Raw genomic sequence first — 12,693 nt, forward strand, 5'->3', positions numbered from 1 at the left:
GAAGAAATGAAGCTTCCTGCCAGCAGTGTAAAATCCTGAAGACCTTTTTGTACTCTTTCTCACTCAAATGAATATTGTTCATCCAGTAAACATTTATTAAGTGCCAATGTGACAGGCCCTGGAAATAATAAAACTTTAAAAAATAATCCCAGAGTCCTTCTTAGTAGAAGCCATAATGCTGTAGGGAAGGGAAGACGTAGAAATAACTATAATTTAAGTTAGAATGAATCAAATATAAAATTCTCTATTTTGTATTTAAAGCCCTTCAAAACTTCCTCTACCTCCACACCTTTCCAGTCTTGTTACATGTTATTCACCCCCACATACTCTGTAATCCAGTGACACTAACTAGCCTCCTTGCTGTTCCTAGAGCATGTCGCGCCATCTCCCGGCTGTCCATTTTCACTGGATCCCTCCTGTGTCTGGAATTCTCTCCTTCCTCATCTCAATGTCTTGGCTTCTTTCAAGTCCCAGCTAAAACTCCACCTTCTTCAACAAGCCTGTCCCTGTCCCTTAAAGTTGGTGTCTTCCCTCTGCTGATGGCTTCCAATTTATCTTACATGTATCTTGTTTACATATAGTTGTTTGTATGTTTTCTCCCCTATTAGACTGTGAATAGTAGGCAATTAATAAATTTTTTCCCTCCTTTCTACCTAAACTATTATATATTAATTTTAACACCTACTTTTTAAAATTTTGAGTTCCAAATTCTCTTCCTCCAGCCCTTCCCTGGCTCTTGGAAAATGCAAACAATATAATAGCAATTATACATGTGAGTAATTAATAAAATCTTATTGAGTTGGGATGATATCTAAAAAAAGCAGAGAGTAGAGAGAAGGGAAGAAGGGGCTTAGAAGTAGCAATTAGTTCAATTTCTCTGGAGCTACAGTAGTGGAAGGAGAACAAGAGGAGAAAAGGTTGAAATGGCAAGTTGGAGGGTCTACCATTGTGAAAGTCCATGGAGAACTAGTCTGTATTTTATTAGGTATGCCTCAGAAAGGGTTCAGCAATGAAAAGGTGTGTAAAAATTCTGCTCATTCCAAAGCAGGCAGGCAGGCAGGCAGTCATCAAAATCCCATTAAGCATGTAATCACTGGTTTATGTCAGCTTTGCAAAGGGAGGAAACCATGAGGACTAAAATGTGTGATGATACCAAGCATGCAAAGGTTTTCAGAACTATTAGAAGACAGTAGAATAACATGAATCTAGACAGATATTTTGTAGATTTATACCATGAACTAGAAGAGTAGATTGATATTGCCTTAGATTATTGGTTCCACTTAATGAATAAAAGAATTTAGATAAAAGTCCTTATCAACTGGAATGACATGTTTGTGCTTCCCAGCTGTGTGATCTTAATCACTGAACTTCTCTGAGTCTGAATGTTTTCACTTAAATAATAAAGTAGTTAGACTAGATGGTAGCTAGATGGTATAGTATCTTGATAGAGCACTCAGTCTGAAGTCAGGAAGACCTGAGTTCAAATCCAGCCTCCCACACTTATTAGTTGGGTGACCTTGAGCAAGTCACTTAAGTTCCTTCTCCTTAAGTTGCTTAAGTTCCTTCATCTCTAAAATAGAGATAACAGTAGCACCTATCTCCCAGGATTGTTGTGAGGATCAAATGAGACAGTATTTGTGAAGCACTCAGGACAGTGCCTGACATATAGTAAGGACGATATAAATGTTAGTTGCCATTATCGTCATCACCATCTTCAATCTTTAAGGTCCCTTCCAACTCTAAATCCTATAGTCCTATAACATATCCCCAAAAAGTCAATCCCAGGAGATTGGAGAGGACCTTGATTAAAAGAAAATTACCATGACAAGAAGGCTTGATTTGTATAAAATGAACACTAATAGCATAGAGAATTACTTATTTATCCTTTAAAGCCCAAATCTGCATAAGCCTCAGTGCTTGCAATTATCCCACCCTGGAAGTTTTTTCTTTTTCTTTTTTAATAAACATTATTAGGAACCACGATAAAGTACTCTGTGTATTCTCTGAAATGTTAGGCACTTACAAAATGCTAAAAATAGAAGGGTAAAACAAAAGAATTTTAACTGGATGCACTTCATACCTGCTGGCTGCCAATTCATATAAAATTTTTTCCTTTCTCTATATTTTCCCAAAACTCTATTTTCTTTCCTAACACTTTCTCCCTCTTAGATTTTAAACAAGCCCACACCAGCTATATGAGATTAGCCCTACATCACCATACACTTTGGATGCATACATTACTACACATTGTGCAGGAGTACAAGAAGAGGCTGTAAAAGATTTCCCTTCTCCTCCATCCTAATGGAATCCCTTTCCTCAAGGAAATAAATGCACTTCTCAGCAGTCTTTTTTTTTTTTTTTTTTTTTTTTTTGCCACAAGCACAGCGCCTTGCCTATCTTAGGAACTCAATACACATTTGCCAATTTGTAAAGAAGGAATCATTCAACCAAACCTGAGAGACATAAGGGAAAGAAAAGGGAGGAAGAAATATTGCTTGTATCAAAGATAAAAATTTATTATTTAACAACCTATGGTGTTCCATTTCTTTGCAGAGGTAGAAGGTTTTCAAATATTGTACTCTGCACATGTATTCAGACTTTTTCAATGCATTGATTTAGTTACACTGATTTTTTTTCCTCTTTTTTTGTTTTAAAATCATATATTTTTAATATGGGATGGCTCTCTGGAAAGGGAGGGCAGGGCTACTGGAGGAAATTATGGTGATGTAAAAAAAGACATCAATAAAACATATATGTGTATATTCCTGTGTGTAAATGTACATATATATATGTACACATATATTTAAGAGAACCTACAGTGACAGAGACAAACCTTTATAGAAAAAAATGTGACTGTCAGAACCTCTCTCAAAATAGCTTACTTATACCCCCAACCAAATCTAAAAGTGCTCTTAATTATGCTGCACTAGCAAAACATCATTTTCATCCCAGTGAGCATTGAGGCAGTCTGGCTTAAGTAGTATTTGCTTCAATTTTTCATATCAGATGCCATTTCATTTCAGCCAAAAAGTTGTACAATTTAAGAATACTTAGGATGCTAAATCTTTGCCTCCCAGCTTAAGGGGGTGGGCGAGAATTGCTCATTTAAAAATGGTTATCAGTGGTGGTTATGTGGGAAGGCTGGAAAAATGCAGAGAAATGAAGTTAAGAGACTTTTGGACTCTAACACTACACAAATAATTTAACAGCACAGTAATACTGCATTAATTCTAATTCCATGGGACCAGAAAGGTGGACAACTCATTGGTTTTGAATTAACCAACTTCAGAAGAGTCAATACTCTTATTAAAGAGCAATAGGAAATTCTATTGGTTGGAGAATAACCAATTTTATATTATGCCCTATTTTGAATTCACCATATTAAAAAAAAGTAACATTACTAGAACAGCCGAGGGTCCAAAAGTAAAGCGTTTTCATCAGTAGTTATAGTAATATGCTGTCCTTAGTCCAACCAGCTTCTTTTTTTATTATTTTAATAATTGAACAATCAATTCCATGACATACTACCTCCCCAACACAGACTGCAACCCTTATCACAGCTTAGTGAACAGCCATTGAAAAATTCATCCTCCTGTAGTCATCGTGATAATAAGCCTCTCTGCTTTCAGTGATATTGAACAGACAAATGAAACAATGTAGGAAAATGCCTGTGGAAATGATGCAAAGTTAAGATAAAAGACCCAAAAGAATGGTGGACATGATACGATTATTAAAAATGAAGACAACTTCTAAAAAAGGAACAAAATTCCAGCCCCAAACAATATGAAACATTGGTACTAACTCCCAAAGTATGTACTTGTCCTTTATTCTACTAAATTCTATGGCTGAACTTAATCATAGTCATGCTCACATGCCATTTCGTTTAACTTTTGGTGGAGAGGGAAGGATTGTATGTTATGCAGGCGTCAGTTCTGAGTATATATCAATTCTAGAGGATTTGTTGAAACAAAATATGGTAACAGAAAAAAGTGAAATGAGAGGTTTCAACTAAATCATTTCCAGGGTCTTTTCAAAGTCTAAATGTCTTTGATTCTAAAAATTGTAGAAGACGTCGATGACAACTTAAAGTACTATCTCAAGGGGATCTGCTTTTTATCAGGAATAAATTCCTTAAGACAAATGACTGAATTGACCTATTCGTAGGTCAAGAGTTGACTTTTTTTGCGTCAGAGACCCTCTTTGACAATCTGGTGAACATAATAATGTTTTTAAATGTATAAAAATACACATAATTACAAAGATAACCAATATTTGAATAAAGATGTATTTTTTTTTCCACCCATAGATCCCCTGGAAACTATTTATGATTTCCAAAGGGAATCTAATCCCAGATTAAGAACTCTTGTCCTAGGCCAAATTTCTGGCATTAGTAAGGAAGCAAAGAAGATATTTTAGGGGAAAACGACAACTTGTTATGCTTTTGAAATAACATACTCTTGGAGTAGAGAAGTTACAACAAAGTATACAAGGTTCAACCAACATTTTCTGTTTGATTTCAAAGACTCCATAGCAGAAAAATAGAGACTGGCTCTAGAATATTTCTGCCTCTGGATATATCCTAACAATTTTAAAAACTCAACATGACTAAAACATCTCTTCCCTTGATATGTGGCCCTATCAACTTTTTGATTTCTCTTGCTAGCACCATCATCTCTCTCTGTCACCCAGACTCTTTTCTGTACCTTACCCATTCATCCAGTTTCCAAATATCAGTGAGTTGACCGTCATGGTTTCTTTCTTATCTTCCCCCTTCTCTTCACTCATACGATGTCACCATCGTAGTATAGGCAGTTAATGCCTCTTGCTTGGACAACTGTAATAGGCACCTAAGAAATATTCTTGCCTTCATTTTATCCTTTTTCTAAGTCATCCTTCACAACACAGCCTGAGTAATTTCCTTAATGTACAGATCTCATCTCATTGTACACATAATAGAAAACCTTGTATGGCTCCTCACGGCCTATTGAATAAAAATTAAAATCCTTAGTTTGGCATTCAAAGCTCTCCAAAAGCTGTGCCAACCTACCTTTCCAGACCTATCTCATACTTCTCTCATGTACTTTACATTTTAGCCAAACTGGACTATTTTTGACACCCTCCCCCAATTTTGTCCTTTCTTCTATTATTGTAAAGTTGGACATGGTATCTCCATGACCAGAAAAGTCTCCTCCAACATTATTAATATCCCTTTCTTTCAAAGTACATGCCACATCCTCCATTGAAACCTTCTCTGGATATACTTCTCCTCTCACTGTAACCCCCAGATTAAAGTGATTCTTCCTTAGGCAAATTTCTTATATTACTCTGACTTCTATTCACTTTGATGCTAATTTTGATTATCATTTGCATACAATCTTATCTTCCCTCTAGCATGTAAATTTCATTGAAAGTAAGGATTGTGCCATTTTTTTATCTTTATAGCTGCAAACTCTAGCAAAATACTTTTCAAAAGAAAGAAATTACCTTTCAGATCAGTTTATAACCAAACAAAGGATAGAGAGGATGACAGAAGATAGAATAGCTAATTTTGATCATATGAAATTTAAAATGTTTCTTTGCATAAACAAACCCAATGCAGCTTTAATTAGAAAGGAGATATACCTGGGGAAGAAAGATCTTTGCAGCACATTTCTTGAATAAGCATCTTATTCACTCTTTATAAAGAGCTGATTCAAATTTCTAAGAATAAGAGCCATTTTCCAATTGATAAATAGTGACAGGATATGAATAATTTTCAAGGAAAGATATCCAACCTATCTAAATCTGTATAAAAAATGCTGCAAATCACTAATAATTAGAGAAATGCCAGTTAACGCAACTGAAGTTCCACCTCACAGCCATCAGATTGGAAAAGATGAAAACGACAAATGTTTGTGGGCTGACAGGAAAACAGAAAGATTAATGCATTATTGATGGAGCTGTACGTTGGTCCAGCCATTCTGGAAATCAATTTAGACCTATGTCCATGCAACAGGACTAATATTTAACCAGCATTTCCCGAACACATGGGCTAAGCCTATTCCTTGCCTTTCCCCTCAACATTCCCCCAGTAGTTTTCTCTGAAAGGACACAAAGCTGTCTCTGGGTCCTGATTGGCTCTTGGCTACTTTGTCCCAACTTTCTGATCACCTATGTGCATAGGAAGTCCCATCTATGAGGGGTCCAGACCTTTGAGACCCTGCTCTGCAGATCAGACATGCTTTTTAAAGAGGTAAAGTAAGCTGTATCTGCCAAAGCTGGAACTAAGTGCTACTATATCCTCGGTGATATGTATGTACACACATACATACGTATACACATATACATACATATACAGTATATATTCATGTACATATATATGCTTGTTGAGCATTTAGTAAGCACCTACTATGTGCTAAGCATTGTTCTATAGTTAAGTCAACATCTTTTGTTAACTGTATCTAAGAGTGTCTCATTTGGTCCCAAGACTGAATCTGAACTAATGGGTTCTATTATCATCAAGTCCACTCCAACAGCCCCCAAAATGATACCACTATTGGACCTTTATGACAAAAATCAAAGAAAGTAGAAAAATACAAAAATGTTTACATTGCAATGTCAAGAAGCTGCAAATTAAGGAGGTATCCATCAACTGGGGAATTGTTGAAGAAATTATGGTATATTAATGTAATGTAATACTAGTGCACCCTAAGAAATGACAAAAAGGGACCACTGTTAGAGAAACCTATGAAGACTTACATGAACAAAGAGAAGTAAGAAGAATCAAAATAACAAGGTATATAATAACAATATTGGGAAAAATAATAATTACAAAAGACTTAAGAATTATGATCAATTCAATAATCAATAGGACTAATGATGAAGAATGCTACTACTTCCTGACAGAGAGGCGATGGCCTAAATGGACAGAATGAGCATATATTTTTGGACACAGCCAATATGGGATTTATTTTTTTCTTGACTATTCAGTTTGTTACAAGGGTTCCCTCCTTTCACCAATCAAGTGGGAAAAAAGAAAAATTAAGTCCAATCAGAATAATTTGCAAATATCTGGAGATTAATAAATATTTGTTGATTTGAATAGAAAAGAACAGATCAGAAAAGAAAAAAGAAATGTAAAAGAATTTTTTTTACTCTAGTAATTTTAAAACTCAGGAGAGAAAGCAAACTACTTACTATGCATGTTTTTTTAAACAGATAGGTGACAATACTCTTTTAAGCAAATCTAAAGGAGGCCCATAGATCATTTTAAGAAGAGAAACATTACTTCACAGGGTTGAGTTGAGAAATGAATATGTAAAAAGGAAAGTACCACATACATCTGAGACATCAAACAATGAACTGGAATGATTTCATATCACCAATGCCATGCCAACAGACTGATTTTTATGAAATGTGTCCAATTTCTCCTCTAGAGTACAACAAAAAAATGGAAGAAAGAAGCTGGGATTCAACATAGGTTGCAACATAAAGACTATACCTACGAAAGGTCAAAGGAGGTAAGAGATGAATGGCCAGACAAAAGGTCAACCATTCACCAATGTGAAAGATATTATGGGCAGAAGGGAATTGCCTTGCTTGGGAAGATACTACAAATTCAGCTCTTGTACTTAAGAAGTAGCAGCCTTGGTACTCACTCCTCATCAGTACCCTCTGAATGGAGGGTAGAGCCAGGAACTCTTCAGCTTCCATTTGAAGGAGGGGGCACAGGACAGCTATCTCCTCATTTCTTACTTACCTATAGTCATTCTGGACTACTTTGACTTCTCCACCATGCTCCTGCCCAGCCTATCCCTCTTCTTTCCCCTCCTCCTCCTCCCTTTCCAGCTTTCTTTTGTATGTTGTCTTCCTCCATTATATTGTAAGCTCCATCAATCTTTTTCATATTTGTATCCCCAGGGCTTAGTACAGTGCCTGGTAAATTTGTTGTTCAATCATATCCAACTCTTCATGACCCTATTTGGGGCTTTCTAGTTTGCCATTTCCTTTTTCAGCTCATTTTACAGATGAGGAAAATGAGGCAAACAGGGCTAAGTGACTTGTTTAGGGTCACACAGCTAGTGAGTGTGGTCAGACTGACTTTCTTTTCCCCATTCCTTTTTTCATCTGAGACTAACATAAAGGAGGAAAGAATAAAGGGAGATGCCCAAGTGATGTTGTCTCAATTTTTTTTCAATAAATATGGGACAAAGTCCTAAGGTGGGAGAACAGCAGTAGAGAAGTTCTTGGAAGGCTTGAAAGAGCTAGAGAATGGGATTCTGTGACCCACAACCACATTGCCATTCTTACTGTAACTGAAACCAAACATATAAAGAAGTCACAAATTCTCCTCAGAAAGAAATAAAAGACTTGGCAGGGAAGACCTCTTGGAGGAAGCAGCATTTGAAGCGAACCTTACAGGAAGGGTGGAAATTAAATTTCATTTGGGGTATTTTTTCCTCAGTCCCTATTTTCACATTCCTCCTCCTCCTCCCTCTCTTCTTCTAACTAGATTTTGCCAGAGAGTAGAAATGTTGTGTCTTTTTTTTTTTTTTTTTTTTGCATGGCAAGTTACAAAGCCATGCCTGCTGCTTTTCTGGTTGACATCCTTTCAAATGGCACCCCTTATGCGACAGCAGGTTTATACTTGTTTCCGTCTGCATAAGCCTTTAAAATCGGAGAGACAAAGCCCGAAGGGAACCACTACATCTGCATGGTCAACTGTGTGGAGAATATTAGTGTATTCTTTTAGCCAGGGCCTTGGCTCAGTTGCAGGGCAACCCTGAATGCAGAATAAGTATATAATTGAAGAACAGTTTAACATCCCTCATTAACCCTGAAAAAGCTGTGTCTTCATAATGGATGGAGCTAGAAACTTTTTTTTTTTAAGAAAGCCAGGGAAAAAGCTAACAAGGGGGGGGGGGTTTCTATGCAGTAGGCTAACCATGGAAAGAGAGAAATTTGTAAATTTGATTAAAGTCTGTTTGAATATATTTCTGCTATATCTTCTTAACTCACCTTCTGTTCTACATTATTGGGATGGAGTTTTAAGATGTTCCATGTATAAAAAAAATTTAAATACATACTGTGCAAGGGTATGTGTGTGTGTGTGTGTGTGTGTGTGTGTGTGTTAAAAAAATTCCATGCCAGTAAAAAACATGCTGGTATATATAGGACTTGCTATATGAACAGGACCAGACTCTTTCAGGCATCATATTACAGTGCAGTGAAGGTTAGATTAGGAGTCAAGAGAAATATGTTTTAGTGTCTTTGCTGCTAATCACTGGAAGTCATTTAACCTGAGTTTCCTCCTCTTTAAGATAAACATGTTGGCCAAGATGACTTCTGAGCTCCTCTCCAGCTCTCACATTCTGTGATTCTATGATTATTATCATAATCATAATAGCCAACACTAGCAAGCTACATTTAACAATTTAAATCATAAAAAGAAGGTAGAGGAGCGTCTTCTCTATGAGGCATCTGAAAGCTAAATGAGTTAAGTGAAGGAGTGTCAGAGGCAGGCAGGAGAGACAAGGAAAGGAAATAATTTTTCCCCCTCATTTTCTCACTATCTTGTGCTTGGATTGACTAAACGTTAGTAAAATTAGTTGGCCTTGGCATGAAAAGGAAAGAATATCCTTTTTCTTTTTAAGGAGTTTGCACACCATGTTCCTATAACGGATTCTTTTAAATCACTGTTTCTGATTTCAGCCTGCAATGGGGTTGCTACAATCTATGGGCAGAATCTGTAGCTTCATTAACGTTCATACTCCCCCCAAGGATGCCAAATGTGACTATTTTATTCTTTATCATCTTTTAAGAACCAAAGACAGCTTAAAAAATAATAGCTCAAGTGGGGAATTTCAGAATAAACTAGAAGGCCAGCAAAAGAGCCTTTGCTGTTATAATATTTATTCTACCCTTCCCTCTATTTTTATAAAAATAAAATAAATAAAAATAGGGGCAGCTAGGTGGTGCAGTGGATAGAGCACCAGTGCAGGAGTCAGGAGGCCCTGAGTTCAAATCTCACCTCAGACACTTGATACTAAATAGCTATGTGACCTTGGGCAAGTCACTTAACCTCAATTGCCTCATCTTGGGTCATCTCCAGTCATCATGATGAATATCTGGTCACTGGATTCAGATGGCTCTGGAGGAGAAGTGAGTCTGGTGCCCTCCCCTCACCCAAAACAAAGACAAATGCAAGTCATATCATTATTTCTCTGATGGCATGGCCTTCTTTGGCAACAAAGGATGAGCACACACATAAAAATAGAATTTGAGAAATAACATGGCTATGACATGTTATCAGTGAAGACCTTCTTTTGACCTTTCTATCTTCCTAGAAGAAGTCAGCATGGCTCTTAGTGAACAGAGGCCCAACATTAGACTAAAGTTAGGTAATGATCAGCAAACTACACCACTGGCAAACCAGTAGGCTGTTTTTGATTGTCACCTTCCTTAGGGGATATACCTCAAAATACTTAAAAAACCTATTATTCAATCATTATGTGGGTACTACAACTGCCAACACAAATTAAAATTCCTCTATGATTCAGTAGATGGGGTTTGAGAGTTACCATGGTGGAAAAATTTTAGAAACAGTAAGGTGACATAGTGGACCTGGAGGGTCCTGGAGTGAGGGACCTGGAGTCAGAAACACTCCAGTTCAAATCAGGCCTCACACAAATTACTGGCTGTGTGACCCTGGGTAACTCATTTAATTAACTCTCTTTATCTCTGTTTCTTCAACTGTAGAAGAGCAGCACCTACCTGGAAGGGTTGTTATGAGGATCAAACGAGATAATATTTGTAAAAGCACTTAGCATAGTGCCTAGCATGCAGCAGCTGCTATGTAAAGCCGTATTCTCTTTCTTTTCTTTTCTTTTTTCTTTTCTCTTTTCTTTCTCTTTTCTCTTGCCTTCATCACCCTACAGCCTTATGGGGATGACAAACCTTTCTGAATCTGGCCAGTCTGGTGCTTGGACAACCTACAGTCTGACAGTAGACCAAGAATGTGTGCTTTGGGAACAACGGTCTTGGCTGCCCCGAATGAAATGACAGATCGTCCTTGTACTTAATTCCTTCCCTGTAAGCCTGTGCCAAGTCCTCATTGAAAGAAGCTATCATTAGTCAAGGCAGTGGTTGTTAGAGAACATTTTCATTGTCTCAGGAGCAATGTCTTGGACTCATGAGTAAAATTTTAAGTCATATGCAATTTCTTGCCATTTGGTTCCTAAACCTGAAACGATATCCTTGTACAAAGTATGAAAAGTATGGATTTCACTACAGCTTAGTCACTAGCTGCAGAATCAATGACAGTAAGGAAAAGTCATGTGGAAAATCATGGTTTAAAGCTCAAGATTCCTGTCTGGGCTTTAGTCTTCACAGACAGAATGTTTGCTTTCTGAAACTATTCAGGTTTGGAAGAAAGCTGTGAAAGAACAAAGGACAGTCAGCCCTTGCAAGCTGCTTAGTCTTAGTTTATGCATTCGTAAAACAGAGGGGTTGCTAATATTTTCATGGCTTACCTTATAGAGTTGGCTGAGGAAAATTCTTTGTAAAAGGTAATTGGAGGCATTACAGTGTCACAGGCAGGACGCTCAGGAACACCAGGGCTCAAGTCCCCTCTCTAACAAGTATTGGTCACACAGCCCTCAGCAATTCACTAAACTTCTCCCTGAAAACTCTTTAAGACCAGAAGATTTAGGGCATTGGCTAATCTGCACTTGTGGAAGGAATTTCCTAATTTAGAGTTAAAACTTGTATAAAATTTGTTTGAAAATTTATACAAGTATGACACATGACATTATTATCTCATAATTCAACAATTTCATCTGAAGACCATACCTTAAATAAAAACCAGTAAGACCATATCATAAGTAAAAAGTAATAAGTGGGTCCACATACAAAATCTGAAATGATTTGCTGTTTCCATGCCAAAGCAGATTACCCTAGTTACTCTCCCTTCCTCCCTTCCTTCTTTCCTTCTTCCTTCTGTTTTTTTTCTTTCTCTCAGCAGTTAGATGGGAGCACTGGGCCTCAAGTCATGACCATGTTAATTCAAATTCACCTTCAGACATTTCCTTAATAGCTGTTTCCCTAGGCAAATCATTTAACTACCGTCTGTCTCAGTTTCCTCCTCTGTAAAATAGGGATAAGAATAGCACCTACCTCACAAGATTGTTGTGAATATCGGATGAGATATTTGTAAGGTGCTAAGCACAGTGCCTGGAACATAGTACAAACTTAACAAATGCTTGTTCCCTTGTCCTTCCCTACTCCCCATCATCAATACCTTTGAATAAGTATTGTGCATCTGATAGCCTACATGCACCAAATATGCTATTTTACACGTTGAAAGTGCTAACATATCATATATCTTCAAAAGCATATGCTGGGCAACAGATGAAATTAATCAAAGGGTCAGTCAGACATAGAGTTTTCAGCAGAGCTATAGAATTTTTTATGAATTGATGGAATCTATTATCTTGAACTATGAAAGGCAGTGATAAGGAAGAAAATGATGAACATGTCTACATCAGTAGGCATGGGGTCAGTGGACAGCAGGATTCTACACCAAAAATCTGATTACGATGGGGTCAAAGAGGAAAATATTTAAACTCAGATACGAATGACCTACCACGACCAACCACAGCGACAGCCAAACTAATTCTAAATTCTCAGACTGTGCTTTAATCTCTTCCACATCAC

This window comes from Notamacropus eugenii, chromosome X (assembly GCF_028372415.1).
Source record: "Notamacropus eugenii isolate mMacEug1 chromosome X, mMacEug1.pri_v2, whole genome shotgun sequence".
Taxonomy (NCBI): domain Eukaryota; kingdom Metazoa; phylum Chordata; class Mammalia; order Diprotodontia; family Macropodidae; genus Notamacropus; species Notamacropus eugenii.